Source organism: Panthera leo, chromosome F3 (assembly GCF_018350215.1).
Source record: "Panthera leo isolate Ple1 chromosome F3, P.leo_Ple1_pat1.1, whole genome shotgun sequence".
NCBI lineage: Eukaryota > Metazoa > Chordata > Mammalia > Carnivora > Felidae > Panthera > Panthera leo.
In genome coordinates this window covers 36,992,773-37,009,892 of record NC_056696.1, presented here as the reverse complement: position 1 = coordinate 37,009,892, position 17,120 = coordinate 36,992,773, and the positions used below count along the sequence as shown (strand labels likewise).

The 17,120-nt window shown below is 37.2% G+C and overlaps 1 protein-coding gene across 4 annotated transcripts in view; it reads left to right on the top strand.

The window, feature by feature from the left end:
* The window catches only part of DENND1B (DENN domain containing 1B), a 254,427-nt gene that overhangs the window by 43,030 nt on the left and 194,277 nt on the right, over positions 1 to 17,120 (top strand). The gene's annotated exons all lie outside the window — the stretch shown is intronic.

Sequence of the window (17,120 nt, the reverse complement as noted above, 5' to 3'; positions counted from 1 at the left end):
CAATGGTCCCCCAACTCTTTTATTGTTTTACTTTCTTAGTACTTCTTGTACAATAACCTAAACAGGAATCAATTGCTTACTTTCTGAGAGGAGAACGTGGTGTTAAAGTACACAAATATAAGGATATTTTTTATCTGTATCTCATGGATTTCAGGCTCATTTATTTTTTTCTTCTTGTCTTTCCTTCCTAATACAGTTTCTTATTTTTCTAAGTGTAATTCTGTTTGTTCTTCCAGTGACATACTTCTTCTCTTTCTGATTCCTCTATTAGTCTTTTTCATCCATTGGCTGTCTGCTTTTGTCATTAGTTCTTCCAAGTTATGACATGAATACTCTCGAGAAGTTACCAGGATAAAGTAGCATCTGCTATTCTTCAAAACTCTGCAATGGCTCACATCCGTTGAGATTTCAACTGTCCTTTACGTTGCATTATGGGGTTGTCATGTGATAGTCTCAACATTTGTGAGCTTTAGTGAGCTACTTTTTAGAGTGGTAGACTCTATTCTGAGACTGTGTTTTCTTTGATAGTATGCTATAAAATTCAGACATCCCGAAAATGTTGAAATTTCTATAATGTATGTTTATACCAATTATGATTAAACAACCTATATCTGGCTTGTTTAAAAAAAGAAAAAAAAGTGTGGTTCTTAAGTTCAAGGCAACTGGTTTGTTAATACTATCCATTTTCGTTTATTTTAAAAAGTTACCTTAGATTCATCAGAATTAGAAGGGGATTCTGCTGCATTTAAGTGACACACTTAATGAACTTAGCTAAACAAGAACATCTTGATCCTAAAAGCCACCAGAACAGATAACAAAATTTCCACGAAATTGTTACTTTAAACATATGATCAATGTTCAAGAACTTTTTCCTTTTCTAATTTGTACTTCCTATAATAATACAGAGGTTAAAAAGTAATGGCTCCCTGACATACATTTGGCTCATATGGTATTTATGAAATGTTCAATTATTTATCCCAATTTAAAAATCAGGTAATTTTTCAGGCACCTGAGTGGCTCAGTCGTTTAAGTGTCTGACTTTGGCTCAGGTCATGATCTGACAGTTCATGAGTTCGAGCCCCACATCAGGCTCTGTACTGACAGCTGAGAGCCTGCAGCCTCCTTTGGATTCTGTGTCTCCCTCTCTCTCTGCCCCTGCCCTGCTCTCTCTCTTTCTCTCTCTCACTCAAAAATAATAAAATAATTTTAAAGATTAATTTTTCTTCATGGAAAATCTGACTTTTCTTGACAAAAATAAGAATATCTGTCAACCCCGAGTCTACATTCCACATGGCTGGAGCTAAATGACAGCTGCCTTCTGGAGAAGGAACATGGGGTCTGTCTTTTAGTACATACCCCTCCATTTTCTAAATCTCCTGTAGGCTCACTCCACTCATTTGCTTTACCTGCATATCTCTTGGAGGCATTTAACCTTGAAATACCATTTTTCTCTCTGTAAAGAGCGAATATATTTGTGTAATGAATACATAACCGTACTTTGACTTTCTTCAGATTTTAAGGAAAATTTTAGGTTTTTTTGGCTTTATGCTACATTGTTTGGCACAGATATTTGATTCATTCTATTATTACCTTTTGGTGGAATTAATCAGACTTATGTTGTATTTTGGCTCTCGTCAAAATAAGCAAATTCATGAAATTTACTCTAGGAATTGATATGAGAGCCAATAATCATATGTGCGTTATATGTGTTCATTGAATGGAGAGAATGAAAAATTCAGTAAAAAGCTGAAAAAGCTACTTTTATACACTACACATTAAGAATAGAACATATGATTTTTGCCTTCAGGAGCTTTATTTAAAGGAAGAGATGCCTGAGAACAAACAGGGTTGATGGGGAGTGGGAGGGAGGGGAGGGTGGATGATGGATATTGAGGAGGGCAGCTGTTGGGATGAGCACTGGGTGTTGTATGGAAACCAATTTGACAATAAATTTCATATTTAAAAAAAATTTAAAAAATGAAGAGACGCAAATAAGATAGTTAAGTAGTAGTATAAAGCAGTGTATTTCAGAATAACTGGTTCAAATGAGATGTGTTGCGTGGAAGATGGGATGTCTGTGTGGTTGCAGTGTTTTGGGAAGGCCTCAGAGCCTGGGTCCAGGCTAATACATAGAATTTGGAAAGATGGAGAAAAGAGAACATAGGATTTCAAGAAACGGATATAGTGTAAATGAGTAAATGTTTGGATTTGGAAATTAAGTTTATATGAAAGACAGGAGGTCCAGAATGAGTAGAAAATTTGTACTTGAGTATGGTGCAAAATTCCCTAGGTTAGGTAGGATGTAATTGGGTATGAAGTGCGGAATTTTGCTACAGTGACTAGTCTTAATATATGGATTTATTTATTGTGTTAAAGTTGGGATATTTTACTTGGGGACTAAAATACATAGTGTAAAGTCTTGAGTTTTAGTGTAAGCAGTGGGGAGTCACTGAACATTTTTCTGTGAAGAGAGACATAATAAAGCACTCTTTTAAGAAGATGAATTTAGTGGCCACATGTTGAGAAGGGCGGAATGGCAGGAAGACTGATTAGGTGTTAAGAGTGGATATGGAAGAAGAGGATGGGGGAAAGCTACATTTGAAAGCAAGAACTAACATGATAGGAAGTTGATTAGCTAAAGAGAACGAAGAAGGCACATTAGGCTGGTTCTGAGATTTTGAAAAAGCTTCAGTGCCTGGATTCTGTTAATAGAACAAGAGGGATAGCATGCAGTTTCAGGAGTTCGTGTAATTAAGTCATTGGAAAAATTGGGCATGAGATACAGAATTTTACTTTATTGATGCTTCTGAGCACCTATGTTTTATATATGGCATTATACAAATATGTTCTAAGTCCAGTGTTTGAAACAGTATTTGAAACTTGAAAAAGTCTGAAAGTTTTTAAGAAGTTTTGGGAAAAAAATAATTTCTTGACAGAAAGCTTGGGGCAGTGATTCTCAGCCCCTGCCGTACATTAGAATCACCTGAGGAATTTTAAAAACTTGCAGACATCCAGGATAGTCTGGGATGTGGCCAAAGGGGTCATTTTTTTTAAGGGGGAGTTGATATCCCTTAGGTATTGAGCAGAAAGGATTAAGAATCACTCTATATTTATATAGAGGAAATAATTTGTGAGGAATGGAAAATACAGTTTCAGTAACAATTTTTGAAGTTTTGTTTTCAATTATGAATGGGAATGATCAACTTTCCCCCCAACTTTTCAACAAGAGAGAAAAGATTTAAGTTCTCTTATGAGAGATTTAGTTGGATATTAGGAAGAACTTTCAAACATTAGGTTTATTGGACCCTTCGGGAGGGGAACTAGGAGATTTGGAGTAGTTCCTGTGTATGTGCAGAATATATATAGATAGATAACTGTTTTAGTGAACGTAGAGGGGCCTGACATTCAGAGACAGGAGTCGGGGCCTCTTGAGACCACGGTAGCCTACTCTATAATATGTGGTATTTTTCATCTGTCATAAATAGCTGCATCTTCTGTATACATTTATCTGTAATCTCACGTGACAATTACCCTTGTGAAATTGCTTGCTCCTATAGTCCATTTAGAAACCAACTCGGGGTGCCTGGGTGGCTCAGTTGGTTGGGTGACCGACTTCAGCTCCGGTCATGATCTTGCAGTTTGTGGTTTCGAGCCCCACGTCGGGGTCTGTGCTGACGGCTCAGAGCCTGCAGCCTGCTTCGGATTCTACCTCTCTCTACCCCTCCCCTGCTCACGCTCTGTGTCTCTCTGTCTCTCAATAATAAATAAACATTAAAAAAAAAAAAAAAAAAAAGAAACCAACCCAATAGGCTCCCAAACTAGATTACTGTTTTCTATTCAAAATACATAACAAAATCTTTTTAATTGTATGTTTTAAGAAAAATGGGTGAAAATTACTCTAGGACTTAATTATTTGCAAGCAAGTTCTGGCTAATAGCTTTCTTCCCCTTCCAGGAAATGTCTCTTGTTGCCAGTGTCAGTGTTACATTTACCGATCATAATACTGACTTCAGAGGTTAATGATATATACCCATTATTAAGGAAATTCAAGAAAATTCTGGATGCCATCAGAGAAGACTTTAGAAATAAAATACCATCATTCAGTTACAAACAGGAAGAAATGTCTATTCACATCTCTACTTTCATTTGTTCTTTTATGTATAGCAACATAGACCTAAAATTTATCTCTTGTAATTGAGAACTGAAATGCAGTGTCTAGGTTATGCCCATTTTGTTCATCATTATGGTTTTTGTTAACAATTTTGTTAATTTTTACTGTGGGCATTTTATTTTTATTAAAAAAATTTTTTAATGTTTATTCATTTTTGAAAGACAGAGAGAGAGCACAAGCAGGGGTGGGGTGGAGAGAGAGGGGGAAACAGAATCTGAAGCACGCTCCAGGCTTTGAGCTGTCAACACAGAGCCTGACGCGGGGCTCAAACTCACAGACCGCGAGACCATGACCTGAGCCGAAGTTGGACACTCAACCGACTGAGCCACCCAGGCACCGTTTACTGTGGACATTTTAAAGGTGTTACCTGGAAGTTCTTAGATCCTTAGGCTTCTTTAGCTTCAGGGTACAGATGGCATCACATTAATATTTAGACTCAAATGTTGACTGCTTGATAACCCTTAACTAGAGTACCTTCTAGATCTCTGTCCCATTTTAATATTTCTGTAGATCCCCCAGAATTGTGTCATAGGTATTGAGGAATTGCTTGCCTACCTCACATGCTATGCTTCATGCCTTTGCTCTTAATGCCCCACTGTAGTGATGCAGGAATTTCTCTAGACCTTCTTTTAGTGCTCCACCTGGGATGATGCACGTGACATTGATGGATGCTGACTGTCTCAGCCTGGCCTGCACATTTCATTATTGCTGCTTTTGGCCTCAGGACTGCCATTCATGATGATGCAGCCAGTCATAGCTCTTTAGACTTTAAATGTCACTTGATTCATCACAGTGTGGATTGCAGGTCTGCAAGGTGGGTAAGGAGGTGGCTCCTCATCATCTATGTTAAAGGAAATCTGCAAAACTAGAGCACATTCAGTTTTTACAAAATACTGTTTTTTCCTTCCCAGAATGCCCACATGACATCAAGGTCACTGAATCATGTCAGTTGGGATCTCTTGGGAGACTTTCCCTTTGACTCTTAGGCCCTATTACCAGGAATGGGGGATCATTTTGTAAGTTTAATTTTATCTGCTTCCTTCCCTTCTATTTTCAAATTGTCCATGTATGTCTGAATCCAATCCCAATATTATGTATGATCTCTAAGTTCTTTTACCAGGAGGTTCATTTTATATTTTATCTGTGTTCTTGCAATAGCCTTATAACTAGCTTCATTACTTTGTCATCTTTCAGTTTATACTCAGCACAGCAGCCAGGTGATCCTGATAAAATACATCAGGGCATTTTATTTCTTCAGTCAAACTCTTGTGTGGTTGGTTCTCTTTCCTAGAATAAAAGCCAAGTTCCTTTTTATGACTTACAGAGGCCTTGTGTTCTGCCAGCTACCCCTGTCTTTCTGACCTCTTCTTGTGTACTTGTTTTTATTTAGCACCGTGTTTCAGAGATTAAAAAAAAAATTTTAACGTTTATTCATTTTTGAGAGAGCAAGAAAGAGAGAGCGTGTGCGTGCGAGTGGGGGAGGAACAGAGAGAGAGGGGGACACAGAATCTGAAGCAGCCTCCAGGCTCTGAGCTGTCAGCACAGAGCCCAGTGCAGGGCATGAACCCATGAACCGCAAGATCATGACCTGAGCCGAAGTTGGACACTTAACCCACTGAACCACCTAGGTGACCCGAGATTTTCTTTTTCCTCCTTCTTTTTTTTTTTTTTTTTGTATGAACAAACAACAGTTTTTTCTCAAGGCTTTATTAGTGTTTTTCAAGGCTGTATAGTATTTCATAGAATAATTATGATATAACCATTTCCATACTAATGAGCATATATGTTATTTCCAAGAATTTGTTAGTTGCACAAAGTGCTTCAGTAAATATTGTTGTATGTATAGATATGTCAGGGTACATGAAACATCATATCTTGCATTGTATATATATATTTTTTGAGAATAATCCTTTCTTCCCAATACTATAGTCTTTAGATGTTCCTTTAGCAAGACTATGTTTGATAAATCTGTTTTGTATTTCTAAAAATATCTTTATTTTCACAATTCCTATGTATACAGTTCTTAGAAGACTACTTTTTCAAAAGTTTCAAATATATTATTCCACTGTCTTCTGGATTCCATTGCTGCTAATGAGAAGTCTGCTGTCAGTATAATTTTTGATAGATAGATTGATTTTTGGAGTTATCTCTTTTTCTCTAGGATTCTTTTATAGATATTTATATCATTTTGTATTCTGTAACTTCATTATAATGCCTCTAGATGTTTCTTTCTTGAGATCTTAAGTTTGTTGCAGTTTCTAATTCTGAAGATTTATGTCTTTCACTGCTTTAGGAAAATTTAGTGATTATTTTTTCTGATACTGTGTCCATCCTTGCCTTGTTTTGTACACCTCTGTTTCTTAGGTCTGGTTTTTTAGAACTCTGAGTAGACTTCTCATTCTAGTCTTCAATTTTCTGTATCTCTTTTAGATTTCTCATTTTGGTCTCTCTGTGCCTCATTCTGTTTAATGTCTTTTGTGTTCGATTAAGTTCACTATATCTCTTTTCATTTGTATATAATCTGTTTATTCTATCTATTGAGCTTTTATTTAAATCGATTACTTATTTTATTTCTTAAAGTTCTAGTTGTTTTCAAAATTTGCCTTTTTAAAAAAGTTTTTTATTTATTTTGAGAGATAGATAGAGAGTAAGTGGGGAAGGGGCAGAGAGAGAGGGAGACAGAATCCCAAGCAGGCTCTACAGAGCCCAAGCAGAGCCCGATGTGGGGCTCAGACTCACAAACTGCGAGACCATGACCTGAGCTGAAATCAAGAGTCAAATGCTTAACCGACTGAGCCACCCAGCCACCCCAAAATTTGCATTTTTTTGAAAAAAAAAAAGATGTTTCATTGCTTGCTTACGTATTAAATATTTATTCTATAATCCTTTTAAACATTCTTATTATATATGCTGTTTCAGATAATTTTAATATCTTAAGTCTTTGAGGGAGACAGGGGACTTAATTCTGTTGTTTGCTCCTGATGGTTTATAGATTTTCTATAGTACTGAATTGCAAACTCATCTTTGGCAAGACCTGGGTTCACTTTCTCTTCTTGAGGGAAGATCTGCTTGCCTGAGTATCTCTCTGGTATCATAGAATTCATTTTTAGGCTCTGGAGATACAAAGATAAACATGATAAGGAGTTATAGTAAACCCCATAGTGAATTTATTTGTTTGAGTCTTAAACTTCTTCTCTAGTTTGATCCTAACTTGAAAATTATTTTGTAAAAACAGTAGATGACATGGTTTAACGTGGTTCTTTGATATTCTGTTTTGTAAATTTTATTTTTCATTTTCAAATTATTTTAAAAATGTTTTTAGTAGTTATTCTTAATATAGCTCACACCGATTTTCATTTTAGCAAGTTTTGAGTCATTTTTATAGCTAGTGTAGTCATTATCTTTGGCTTTTTTCCAAAGGATTCAAATTGTGTCTGTTATATCCATGAGTGCCAGGAATCAACTATCTATCAAACAAGAGAAGCTTTGACCCGGTTTGCACTTCCGTTTATAATTATTTTTTGGTGTAATATACAAATTATTTTAAATGTGATAAATACAGTGAAACTGCTTTATGAAGGTCAATTAATTTTACACTTCTGAGGTTTCATGTAAATGCTATATTTCTTGAAAATCTATTTTAGTTTGAAGAGTTAAATACGAGTACTGGAAACAGTCTTAAATGCTCGTCTGAGAGCTAACAAAATATGGTCTCTTGTCTGCTTTCCTCTTTAAGGGAATCATAATGAAAGCTATTGCTTTGGGATATGATTAACATCTCAGCTGTCTATAAGGTATTTGAGATTTTGTATGAAAGATTATCTTTCTATAATCAACCTATTAACTCTCCTCCTACCCCATGTTCTTATAAAAACTTTCGTGTTGGCTTTAAATGATCGGTATCTGAAAAACGTCAAAACATTGATTCTCAGTTTTAAGTTCCTTGTCATAGATTAATCAAGATTGAACATCTGTGGTACAGCATTTCTTTCCCTTTTTGTTGTTGATTTTTTTTTTTTAACTCTCATGAAGGGCCCTTGGGACAGATGGCCCCTCACTGTTGATGGTTCGATTACTATGATCACCCACAGCTTCAGAGGAGTGCGAAGAAAAGAAATTGCTTTCTTTGTCAAGGTGTTTTCAATTCAATTCTCACCCATTAGCCCTGTTTGGTTAAGTTTGGAATTACTCTATCAGGTGATTGATGAGGGTTTTCATTTTATTATAATAGATCTTATTTAAAAGAAATGGAAGTAGCAAAATGATATATCTAACCTGCCATGGATTATATTTTCTTAAGGTTCTTTAAAGCTTCATTTTCATTATTTTAGCTAGAATTTGCTTATGTATGTATAATTAGAGCTTCATTGTTTGCAGTTGTGATGCTAATTTTAGATCATTCTGGGAAGAAACATTTGGAAAGGCTATAATTGTCAATTAAATGGCTTCTATGAGTTTCAAAAGCACCGAAATAATTTTACAGGAGGAATTGCTTGATTATCCAGATAATTCTTCAGAGTGATGATAAACACAGTGGGATCATTAGATTAGATGTTTTTTTGCACCACTGCTTATATAAATTTTTAAGAGGGTGCACATACAAATTTCCTAAACTGGGTACTTTTAAATGTGTACATTATGTAAGGCCACAGAAAGAAGTGTGATCTATGCTATTTTTATAACTGGTTATAAAATAAAACATATTCAAATAATTTCACTTCCTTGGTTTTTTTATATATGTAAATCAAACTCAAATGATTTCAGTGAAGAATGATTTTAGTTCTAGAATGGGAGTGTATTGATTTGGATCTATTAGTAATGTCCTTTTCTAAGTTTCTTCACACACATTTCTAAGTATTGTTCAGAGGAAATCAGTAAGGTTTAGGACATTACTTTACAAAAAAAGTATTTAGTTTGCTGATAATATCTTCCTATAGATAGTAAGGAAATTTTCTTTCTTTTTAAAAAATTTTTAATGTTTATTTTTGAGAGAGAGCAAGCATGCATGAAAGGGGGAGGGGTAGAAAGAGAGGGAGATACAGAATCCAAAGCAGGCTCCAGGCTCTGAGCAGTTAGTACGGATCCCGACGTGGGGCTGGAACCCAAGAACCCACGAACCATGAGATCACAACCTGAGCTGAAGTCAGATGCTTAACCGACTGAGCCACCCAGGTGCCCCAGTAAGGACATTTTCTAAACTTGTGAATATGCCTTAAACTGATGTCCATTCAATGAACAATCAAATTAAAGATCAACAAAGTAGAAAAAATTCGGCTTATTTATAGTGTGCTTTTATATGCAGCAGCATATTTTAGAAAGGATGTCATATTAGAAACAAGGATATCTGGATTCTAGTCTTGGCTTCAATATACTAGTTTCAGACATGGGATACAATAGAACTTCCTGAGTATAGAGTGATAAAAAAGAATCTTTAGGGTCCTCTCCCATTCAGAAAACTCTATCATTCTATTCATACACAATGAACCTTTTTTTTTTTTTTTTGGAAACTCCAAAAGGGGAGGAAAAAGCAAAACAGAGACCTTAAATTAGTTTTTGCATTCGCAGATACTGGCATTCATTCTTTCTGTTATTCAAGTTGGAACTAATTGCTTAAATTCTATGAAGGAAAGTATTGTAAGAAAGCACAACAAAAAGTGTTTTCTCACAGATATCTTAGATAATAAGGTACAAAAAGACATATATCTTATTTAGATATGGACTACCAGTGTTTATGTGTATGGCATGTAGTGATAAAAGGAATAATGGACAATACATCTTCATGTGAATATAACCATAGCTCCCCATCATTGTTCTGTAAATCATATGGTTCCAATGTCATAAAGCACTTAACTTTGAAATGAAATGATTTTCATTGTTCTATAGAAGTAGAATTATAGTATTAGTAATTATCAGCACAGGAATGGTTTTTTAGAGAAAATTGTTTTTTTAAGATTTAGTAACACTTTTCTTGCAAATATTACCTCTTGCTATAACTGTTATGGTTAATATTTCTTCCTAGCCCTCTGAAGATATACCTTTTGCCAAACAAAATATATATGTAATAAAGGAAATTCTGAATTATTCATTGCCATATTTTAAAGAATATTTCCAATCAAGAAATATTAAATTCTTTTTAAAAAAATTTTTAATGCATATTTATTTTTAGAGAGGTAGGGTACACTCATATGAGTGGGGGCAGGACAGAGAGAGAGGGAGAGAGGGAATCCCAAGCAGGCTCCATGCTGTCAGCACAGAGCCCAATGTGGGGCTTGCTCTCATGAACCATGAGATCCTGACCTGAGCCAATATCAGGAGTCACTGATGTCAAAAGTCAAGAGTTGGATGCTTAACCAGCTGAGCCAACAGGCATCACTCCCTATATTCTTTAACATATGATACATAATGCTATACATGGTCTATGCTATTAGTTCTTTTTTTTCAATTTATGAAATTTATTGTCAAATTGGTTTCCATACAACACCCAGTGCTCATCCCAAAAGGTGCCCTCCTCAATACCCATCACCCACCCTCCCTCCCTCACACCCCCCATCAACCCTGTTTGTTCTCAGTTTTTAAGAATCTCTTATGCTTTTGGCTCTCTCCCACTCTAACCTCTTTTTTCTTTTCCTTCCCCTCCCCCATGGGTTTCTGTTAAGTTCCTCAGGATCCACATAAGAGTGAACACATATGGTATCTGTCTTTCTCTGTATGGCTTATTTCACTTAGCATCACACTCTCCAGTCCATCCATGTTGCTACAAAGGGCCATATTTCATTCTTTCTCATTGCCACGTAGTACTCCACTGTGTATATAAACCACAATTTCTTTATCCATTCAACAGTTGATGAACATTTAGGCTCTTTCCATAATTTGGCTATTGTTGAGAGTGCTGCTATAAACATTGGGGTACAAGTGCCCCTATGCATCAGTACTCCTGTAACCCTTGGGATTTCCTAGCAGTGCTATTGCTGGGTCATAGGGTAGATCTATTTTTAATTTTTTGAGGAACCTCCACACTGTTTTCCAGAGTGGCTGCACCAATTTTATGCTATTAGTTCTTAAGGTCAGTAGCATTGGTATCACTAGGGAACTTGTGAGAAATGCATTTTCTCAGACACAACTTTGACTATTGACTGAGCAGTTCTGGAAATGGGACCCAGAGAGCTATGTCTTAACAAGCTGTCTACACATTTTGTGTTGCATGCTAACATTTGAGAACTACTGAAGTAGACCTTTAAGAAGTTGCTAAAATTCTGTTAATCATCTCTATGTTAACTTTAAAATAATTTGTAAAAATACCTTACTATGTATATTTCATTAAGATTAAATGTAGCCTGAATTTGGCATTTTTCAGCAATGAATTTGTTTTTACATTTTTTTAAAATTTTTTTTAACATTTATTTATTTTTGAGACAGAGACAGAGCATGAACGGGGGAGGGTCAGAGAGAGAGGGAGACACAGAATCAGAAACAGGCCCCAGGCTCTGAGCTGTCAGCACAGAGCCTGACGTGGGGCTTGAACTCACGGACCGCGAGATCATGACCTGAGCCAAAGTTGGACGCTTAACCGACTGAGCCACCCAGGCGCCCCTGTTTTTACTTTTACTGTTGCTAGTAGTCTTAAAGTTTATAAAGTTATGCAATCTATGATTACTGTTTTTTTTTTTTTTTTTTTGTGGTCGATCAGTAGAGGTGATAAGATATCTAAGAAAGTGAGATCTTTACACTGGAGTGTGTGCCAAGGAAAAATGGCAGGATATTGGTTTGGATCTATGGCTTGGATCTATGGCTTTACCAAGGTCATCCGTGGCCCTCAATGAGACAATGAGTTGCTTTTTAAAATACTTTTATTATGGTCAGACTAGATATAACATTACAGTAATTGAATTTGCAAACTATTTTGGTAGAGGTAGTGAAAATTAAATTTTTAGGGGTGCGACATCAGCACAAGATGGCACAATCAGGGATCCCAGCCTCCATTCCCCAATAATGATTAACAATTAGATAGCTGTCACAAAACAAAAACAGTTCTCTGAGAGACCTGGAGTCCACTTAAGAAATTAACAACACAGTGTAACAGAAAACTTGAGAATAGCTACACTGGAGACAGAAAAACAGCTTTATTATGCCTGCATCACCTCATTCCCAAGCTGACATTGCTCAGTGCCAAGAGGGAACTTTCCATCTAGAAAGAGTTTCCATTCCAAGGAGGGGATAGTGGGTGAATTTCCCCACTTTTGGGGCACCACATTAAGGTCCTGGTTCAGTTTTACTCCATGCAAAGACTAGCAAAGCTGGTATATATAGTGATGGCTAGGAATGAGAAAGAAAAGCATGCTATCAATAGTAGTCACACGGTGGGAATAACTGTGTTTCCCAGTTGACCTGCTCTGTGAATTTTATTGGTTTTCACCCCACAGATATTTGTGTTCACTGATGCTAGCTGCCTGAGTTTTTTCTGCTCCTCCCACCCACCCAGCCTGTTTTGAGCCTAGGAACTACACTGGCAGCAGCCCAGGCCTCTACAGTTATATGGATGCAAGACACCATCCTAGACACCTCCATGGGTGACCCCCACAACTGTGCAAACACTCAGGGTTAGGTTTTCCAGCTGTGTACTTGCATAGTACCAGTCTGACACCTATCACCAGTCTCCACTGCTATGTGCATGCCTGGGGGAGGACTGTGTGGCCACAGGAGAGCCAGGGCCCCACAGATGCTTGTAGGCTTGGATTATGTCACTGGCCTGCACCATTGTGCTCAACTGGAGCTAGCCCTTCCAGCTCTGCCCCTGGCTGGATCCCCATCGTTAGCCTCCACTGCCATGCACTCATGGTGAGACACATGAGCAGCCACTAGTGGTTCAAGATAATACATGCTGAGAGCACATCTCTAGCACTGGCTATTACTGCTGTTTGTTCTAGTCCCTAGCCAGTGGGCCTGGAGGCACTGTTGAGGACCCTCACGGTCCTTGTAGTCTCAGTGGATGCCCTGCAGCATTTGCCAGGGATTGTATGGTTGGAAATGCTGTGGACCTCAATGGCCTGAGCCGAATGGGCCACCACATACCCCCAGACTTGATGCCACTACACATCTCTGCACTTGGTGCCTGACACCACTAGCTATGGAGTCACAGCACACTCCATTATGCCCCAACTTGCAGGTGAAAGTCAAATGTGTAGACACCTATGTAAGGCTACAGGGATCATGAAGAATCAGTGAAATATGACTCCATCAAAGGAGTACAGTGAATCTTCAGTAACTAGCCTCAAAGAAATGGAAATCTGGGTATTTCTTGATAAAGAATTGATAATAATTGTTTTAATGATGCTTAAGTGCTATAAGAGAGCACAGATAAACAATTTAAATATATCAGGAAAACAGTGTAAGAACAAATGTGAAGTGCAACAAATATATAAAATCTTAAAAAAATTTTAATGTTTATTTTTGAGAGAGAGAGAGAGAGTATGAGCAGGGGAGGGGCAGAGAGAGAGGGAGACACAAAATCTGAAGCAGGCTCGAGGCTCTGAGCTGTCAGCACAGAGCCTGACGCGGGGCTCGAACCCACAAACTGTGAGATAATGACCTGAGCTGAAGTCGGATGCCTAACCGACTGAGCCACCCAGCCTCCCTGAAAACCTTAAAAAGAGCCAAATAGAAATTTTGGAACTGAAGAATGTAGTGACTGCATCAAGGAACTCAATGGAGAGCTTCAGCTGCAAGCTAGACCAAGCAGAAGAAAGAATCCATGAGCTTGAAGACAATATGAAATTAACCACTCAGAGGAGCAAAAAATAAAAAAGAAAAAGAATGAAAGCCTTATAAGACACAATTAAGACAAACAGTCTACATACAATTGGAGTTTCAGAAGGAGAAGAGAGGCAGAAATGAGTAGAAAATTTATTTAAAGAAATACCAGCTGAGAGCTTTTCAAACCTGAGGATAGATTTGGACATCCAGCTTATGAAGTTGATAAGTCATTCCCAAATTTCAATCAAAATGGTCTTCTCTAATAATACATTTTAGAATACAACTGTCCATAGTGAAAGATAAAGAGAGAATTTTAAGAAGCAGCAAGAGAAAAATATTTCTCATGAAGGGTAGGAGCAGATTTTTCAACAGAGACCTTGCAGGCCAGGAGAGAGTAGAATGGTCTATTCAGAATGCTGAAAGAAAAAGACTGCCCACCAATAATACTTTATCCAGCAAAGTTGTCCTTCAGAAGTGAAGGTTGGAATAAAGACTTTTTGAAAGAAATACAAGCTGAGGTAGTTCATCAACACTATAGCTGCCTTACAAAAAATGTTGAAAGAACTTATTCAAGTTGAAATGAAAGGACATGAACCATGAAAACATATGAAAAAAAATGACCCACTGGTAAAGGCAATTATGTTGCCAACTTCAGAATGCTTTAATACTATAATAGGTGGTATGTTAACCAGTTTACTCCAGTATCAAGGTTGGAGGACAGGGGCACCTGGGTGGCTCTGTTGGTTAAATGTCCAACTTTGGCTCAGTCCACGCATGATCTCACGGTTCGTAAATTCAAGCCCTGCATTGGGCTCTCTGCTGCCCGTTCTGGATCCTCTGTCTCCCTCTTTCCACCCCTCCCCCACTCACATGCATGTACATACGCTCTCTCTCTTTCAAAAGTAACAGTTTAAAAAAAAGGTTGAAGGACATAAGTATTACAAATAGCTATAGCCATGATAATTTGTTAATGGATGTGCAATATGAAAAAGATGTCAAGTGTGACATCAAAAACATAAAATGTGTTTATGTCGGGAACTACAGGGAAGAGTTTTTGTGTGTGATTGTAAAATTTTCCAAGTAGGCCTCAGTGAGCAGAAAACAAAATCTATAGTAGATACAAGATAAAGAGAGGAAAGGTACCACTATGGAAAATCACAAAGACAGAAGAAAGGAAGAAAGGAACTACCAAACAGCCAGAAAACAATTAACAAGATGATAATAGTATGTCCTTACCTATAAATAATTTCTTTAAATATAAGTGGACTAAATTGTTCAATCAAAGGCATACAGTGGCTGAGGATTAAGAAAACAACACCCAGCTATATGCTTTAAGAGACTAACTTAAGGCTCAAAGAGAAGTGATGGAAAAAAGTGAGCAGAGATAACTATTTGCATTACACAAAATAGACTTAAGTCAAAAGTTGTAACAAGAGACAAAGTGCTGATATGATGATAAAGGGGTCAGTTTGTGAAGATTGTACAATTGTAAATACATATGCATCCTACATCAGAAAAGCTAAAGATATCAAGGAAATACCAAGAGATCTGAAGGGAGTAATAGATATCAGTGTGATAGTAGAGGACTTTAGTACCCTGCTTTCAACAATGGATAAATCATCCAGGCAGAAAATCAATAAGGAAACATTGACTTGAACCATACTTTAGATCAAATGGCTTTAGCAGACCTATACAGAAGGCTCTGTCCAATAACAGGAGAACACACATTCTTCTCAAGAACACAGGGAAACTGTCTCTAGGATAGACTATATATTAGTTCACAAAATAAGTCTCAGTGAATTTATTTATTTATTCAATATATGAAATTTATTGTCAAATTGGTTTCCACACAACACCCAGTGCTCATCCCAAAAGGTGCCCTCCTCAATGCCCATCACCCACCCTCCCCTCCCTCCCACTCCCCATCAACCCTCAGTTTGTTCTCAGTTTTTAAGAATCTCTTATGCTTTGGCTCTCTCCCACTCTAACCTCTTTTTTCTTTTCCTTCCCCTCCCCCCATGGGTTTCTGTTAAGTTTCTCAGGATCCACATAAGAGTGAACACATATGGTATCTGTCTTTCTCTGTATGACTTACTTCACTTAGCATAACACTCTCCAGTTCCATCCACGTTGCTACAAAGGGCCAGATTTCATTCTTTCTCATTGCCACGTAGTACTCCATTGTGTATATAAACCACAATTTCTTTATCCATTCATCAGTTGATGGACATTTAGGCACTTTCCATAATTTGGCTATTGTTGAGAGTGCTGCTGTAAACATTGGGGTACAAGTGCCCCTATGCATCAGTACTCCTGTATCCCTTGGGTAAATTCCTAGCAGTGCTACTGCTGGGTCATAGGGTAGGTCTATTTTTAATTTTTTGAGGAACCTCCACACTGCTTTCCAGAACAGCTGCACCAGTTTGCATTCCCACCAAAAGTGCAAGGGGGTTCCCGTTTTTCCACAACCTTGCCAGCATCTATAGTTTCCTGATTTGTTCATTTTAGCCACTCTGACTGGCTAAAATGAGGTGGTATCTGAGTGTGGTTTTGATGTATATTTCCTTGATGAGGAGCGATGTTGAGCCTCTTTTCATGTGCCTGTTGGCCATCTGGATGTCTTCTTTAGAGAAGTTTCTATTCATGTTTCCTGCCTATTTCTTCACTGGATTATTTGTTTTTCGGGTGTGGAGTTTGGTGAGCTCTTCATAGATTTTGGATACTAGCCTTTTGTTCGATATGTCATTTGCAAATATCTTTTCCCATTCCGTTGGTTGCCTTTTAGTTTTGTTGTTTCCTTTGCTGTGCAAGTCTCAGTGAATTTAAAAGGATTGAATTATTTTTTTCCAAACATAATGGTATCAAACTAGAAATAAATAACAAGAGGAAAAGTGGAAAATTAAAAAAATATGTGGAAAGTATTCACATACTGCTGAGCAATTGATGCATTAAAGATTACATCAAAAGAGATGTAAAAATATACTAAAATAAAAATGGAAGCATAACATAACAAAACTCATGGCATGGAGTAAGAGCAGTACAAAGGGGAAGTTTATAGCAATAAATGCCTACATTAGAGAAAAAGAAATAAACAACTTTACACCTCAAAGAACTAGAAAAAGAACAAATGAAGCTAAAAATTAGCAGAAGGTAGGAGACAAAGATTAGAGCAGATATAAATGGAGAATAGAGAAGTAAT